Genomic DNA, 5,276 nt, shown 5'->3' with positions numbered 1-5,276 from the left:
AATTTTGAAACAACGTTGAAACTGTAAATTAAAGGGTAAACTACATAAATGACCACGTAACTATGATCAAGTCACGAAATGACCATTATTTTTAAATTTGTGACAATAATACCATTAAACTATTTAAATGAGTTCAAAATAACCACACGACGTTGACATTTAATGGAGGAGTTTACGTGACAGTTAAAAAATTAGTATAATTAAGACACGAGTCCTTGTAAAGTTAAGTATTCGCAATGTTGGCACCCTACTTTGTTTTCTCCCATTTTGGCCACTACTTGTATATGATTTGTTTCCTTGGATTTTCATTTAATCCAATTTGATCCTGATTTTGTTTTTAATTTATCCAATACCTTAATTTGGGCATTAACTTTAAAATCTTTTATTCTAGTCATGTATTAAATTTGTAGATTAAATCTCCTAGATTTCAGAATTAATAATTTGATCACCAAGATTAACTTTAATTCTTAATTTTTTTAATTAGGTCCTAATTTCAATTTAATTTAATAAATCTATTTCCCCCAATCAAATTGAAACACATGTTACAAACTTTAACAAGTTTAGAGACCATATTGATTTTTTTCAAAAGTTCGAGGGTTTTAGATACCATTAAATCAAAAAGTTATTGTTAGTAGGATTTGAACATGCATAAGTTAAGTTAAAAAAAAAATCTAGATTTCATATTTTTCCATTTTTCAAATTTCTAAAACAATTTAAATGAAAATATTGAAAATATTTTTTTTATGTTTTCATATTTTCACTAATTTTTGTTTTCATTTTCTAGAAATCATTTTTTAATTTTATCACTAAACATATTTTCTTCAATGTTTTCAATTTTCTACGAAAATGAAAATGAAAATAGCCTATATTTTCTTGAACCTAACAGAACCTAATATTTTTAAACTAAATTTATTGTTTTCATATTTATTTTTTAATGATTATATATATGAAATCATTTACAAATAGTTTATTATTCAAATTATAATATATATATATATTATAATTAATGATATATATATATTATAATTAATATTCAAATTATAATAATAAGATTGTGATGTCTGTCACAATTTGATTGGAGAAATAAATTTATCAAATTAAATTGAAATTAGAACCTAATTAAAAATTAAGAATTAAAGCTAATCTTAGTGATCAAATTGATTAATTCGAAAATCTAGGGGATTTAATATACAAATTTAATACATGACTATAATAAAAGATTTTAAAGTTAATGCCAAAATTAAGGTATTGGACAAATTAAAAAAAATCATGATCAAATTGGATTAAATGAAAATCCAAGGAAACAAATCATATACAAGTAGTGACCAAAATGGAAGAAAATAAAGTATGGTGCCAGCGTTGCAATTATGTAACTTTACAAGGACTCATTACCTAATTATACTAATTTTTTTAATTATCACGTAAACTCTTCTATTAAATGTTATGACGTATGACTATTTTGAACCCATTTAAATAATTTAGTATTATTATTGTAATAAATTTAAAAATAATGATCATTTCACGACCAAATTCATAGTTACGTGATCATTTATGTAGTTTACCCTAACTTAAAAGTAAAAAAATCGGGATTAGTATTAACTGTTCTTCACAACCCTATATATATATATATATATATATATATATATATATATAATTTCATTTCCGAAGATAGTGTCAATAAACAAAGAAGATAAAAAACCTTAGCCACAAAAGTCAAAGGCAAAGCTCTTGCCTTTTTTTTTTCAAGTTCTTTTTTTTTTTAACAGTTGATGCTTACTATACTACACTAAACTGTTCAACGTTTGTCATTTTGTATACGTATAATTCTTGCATATATTGTCACTTTTCTCTGAGAAAAGAGGAGAGAGTCAAAGAATTGGCAATTCGAGTCTCGTACAGCTGTGGGTTTTTTATTCGTTCGCTCATTGTTTATTTATTTATTTATTTTTGGATTGAGAAATGGGTGTTTTGGTGGATAGGAGAATTCTGAGATACCCATGTCATAATATTGTGTTTGTACGAGTTTCAAGTTGTTTTCAACTATGGGTTTTGCTGGTTTGATGATCAAGATCGTTTAATTTGTGCAGGTTGAGGATTTCCTGGAGAAAAAGTATATAAACTTTCATTTCTTTTAGATGTTGAGAAATCTGGAAGGAGATGAATTATATTGGATAATCTATGTTGCTTCAACTCTGTCTGTTCTCAGGTTAGCCAATCCAACCCTCTTTGGAAAATCTTTCCCTTTTTTTTTACTTTCTATTTTTAGTTCCTAATTTCACCTTTATATCTTTATATGATCTAAATCTATAATTCACTATCTAGTTGTTTTATGCTATTTTTCTATATAATTATATGCTTGGATATCTTTGGTTGGTTGGATAACTTTGATTTTATCACAGATATTGTGTTTGGTTTTAGTTCAAGACCATAAGTTATATTAGTTCGTCACCAAAATTTTCCAGGATTGTAAAAGGGAGAAATGAAACAAGAAAAATAATAATCTATGTGAAATTCAGATTGTTACTTCGAATATAATGTCAGCTTGAGGACGAGTCTTCTATTGAAGTGGGGAAATTGCTCCTAGTTCTTTCCTAAATCAGATTTGTAGACTCTGCAGAATATTTCTTCCTGGCAGATTATGTTTATGATCTTTGTCAAATTCCTTTTTCAAGATTCTGAATTTTCGGAACATCGAAAATGTTATTATTCTCCTTAGGTTGCCGGCAGGCGTTCTTCGTGTAGCTCTGGAAAGGGCAGAAGCCATCAGGGCTCTGTCAAGTATGGCTTTACCTTAGAGAAAGGAAAAGCAAATCATCCGATGGAGGCTTTCCATGTTGCAAAGTTTGCTCAACTTCAAGGACATGAACTCGGACTTTTTGCTGTATATGATGGCCATCTAGGCGATAGTGTACCTGCCTATATGCAGAAGAATTTGTTTTCCAATATCTTAAAGGATGTAAGTTTACGATCGATCAATTATGAATTATCTGTTAGTCATTCCAAGCATTTGGTTACCACAGTCCGAAGGAATGGTTCTCTTCTTTTATGTACTTGAAAAAGAGTGCCTTTGTTGGTATACCAATCCTAAAGTGATTGTTGCCTATGTTATCTTTGGGGACAGGAAGGTTGAATGTTTGGTAAAGCATAACTCACCTTTTCCGATACCAGTGATAATGAACTAAAATGAATGGCAACGGTCAAAAGTTTAGGTTGCGTTGAAATGGTGGTTCTATGATTCTACTTCTAATGGTTACTGCTCTCGGGCTACATTTATTGGTTGTTAGAATGTTTCCTTATCTTTGGTGATAATAAAATGTAGGAGGAGTTTTGGACCGATCCCACAAGGTCCATCGCCAAAGCTTATGAGAAGACAGACCAAGAAATTCTCTCACACAGCCCTGACCTGGGACGAGGGACAGAAATTATGGGTAGCCAATATTGGAGATTCACGTGCCATTCTCTCGAATAGTGGGCAGGCAATACAAATGAGTATCGATCATGAGCCCAATACAGAGCAGGGAAGCATTGAGAACAGAGGCGGCTTCGTCTTGAACATGCCAGGTTATTCGTCGACTATTCTTTGCTTATGTCTAGTTTTCTCTTTGAAGGTCATTTTCTTTTTTATAACTGAATAATGAAAGTGAAAAAAAGACATTCTGTGGCTGTTAACGTGCATGCATCATGGTCCACGGCTGTGGTAAATCAGGACTTTCGCATATGCATATGACAACTACATGGAGAGTCGGAGATATATTTCTCGATCTCAGGTCAAGTTTGAGTGCATCTGCTACGACACTCTAATTAATAGATTGGAGCCTTAATAAAAAGCACATAGGACGGAGATTGACGTTCTCTCTCGCTCTTTCATGATAATGACTCACCGGTGCTGCATTTTGCTCACAGTAATTGTTCTTGTTGCATTTTATCCCAGGAGACGTTGCGAGAGTGAATGGCCAGCTTGCTGTTTCCCGTGCTTTCGGCGACAAAAACCTTAAATCACATCTCCGATCAGATCCTGACATATAAAATGCCGATATTGACTTGGATACTGAATTTCTCATCCTTGCAAGCGATGGACTATGGAAGGTAATCCATCTCTTTTCGAAGGCCAAACAATTTCTCGAGTTTCTCCTTTCTCATGCCGGATGATTTTAAGGCAGGTGATGTCCAACCAAGAAGCAGTCGACATTGTGAAAAAGACCAAGGATCCACAGAGGGCGGCACAACAGCTAGCAAAGGAGGCATTAAACCGAGACAGCAAGGACGATATCTCCTGTATCGTAGTTCATTTTAGGGGATGAAACATGTCGCGACCGTCTTTAGGTGGATCCGAAATTGGACTTCGACTTAAATAGAACATGTTAGAGTCACCATTGATCATTTTAAAAACATTTAGGTGGATCGAACACCATCTTACCTGATCTGCGTTTTATCATAAATGTGTCGAGTTCGGGAGTCGGTTACAGTCAAAAAAAGATTAAAACCATTGTACTGCCCTTTCGGTACCAATTAATATGTCGGTTGTATTAATTGTAAAAATTAAAAAAAAATAAATTAAAATTTAGAAATCTGTCTCAAATTGCTTACCTTTAATTAGTTTAAATTCCTCTAAAAAATTAAAAATATTAGATAAAAAATATTAAATAAATCAAAGGAAAAAATAAAATAAAAAAATAAAAAGAAAAAAGTTAAATTTTGAAAGTAATAAAATAAAAACAATATCAAGTAAAAAAAGATAATAATAATTTAAAAAATAATAAAATAATAAAATAAAAATTTAGAGGATCAAATTGAAACAAATTAAAATTAATGGATTAAATTAATATTAAAAATGAGCTACAAGAGAAAAACAAAGAGTTAGAGGGGATAAATTGTAAAAAATTTAAATTATAAATAGGGATCGAATTGAATAAATTGAAGATTTAGAGGCCAAATTGAATACAGTGACCAAAATGAATTACATTTCAAAAGTCTAAGGACTGAATAAATAATTTAATTATTGGCTAATTAAACACAAGTCCCTCTCTTATAAATAGCCCATAACCGAAAAAAAATTATTTTTACTCATTCCTCAAAAAAAATTCTCAAGCCTCCAAAATATCCTCTCAACTATCCCCCCGCCAAGTGGTCGGCCACCGCCCGATGTCCACCCGCCGTTCGATCCGCCGCTACGACCGCCGCGAGTGACGGACGGAAAAACTAAACTTACCTCAAAATGATCCCCTCGGTCTCGTGAACACAAATCCAAGGTCCGATTACCACAAAAAAGCCCCAAA

The 5,276-nt window shown here is 31.6% G+C and overlaps 1 pseudogene; it reads left to right on the top strand.

The window, feature by feature from the left end:
- Nucleotides 1-1,984: 1,984 nt before the first annotated feature.
- On the top strand, nt 1,985-4,450 carry LOC120114260 (annotated as a pseudogene).
- The last annotated feature ends 826 nt before the right edge of the window (nt 4,451-5,276 follow it).

Source organism: Hibiscus syriacus, unplaced genomic scaffold, assembly GCF_006381635.1.
Source record: "Hibiscus syriacus cultivar Baekdansim isolate YM2019G1 unplaced genomic scaffold, ASM638163v2 tig00110221_pilon, whole genome shotgun sequence".
In the NCBI taxonomy this organism is placed as follows: Eukaryota; Viridiplantae; Streptophyta; class Magnoliopsida; order Malvales; family Malvaceae; genus Hibiscus; species Hibiscus syriacus.
The sequence above is the reverse complement of the archived record's forward strand: the minus strand, read 5'-3'. Positions and strand labels throughout refer to the sequence as shown.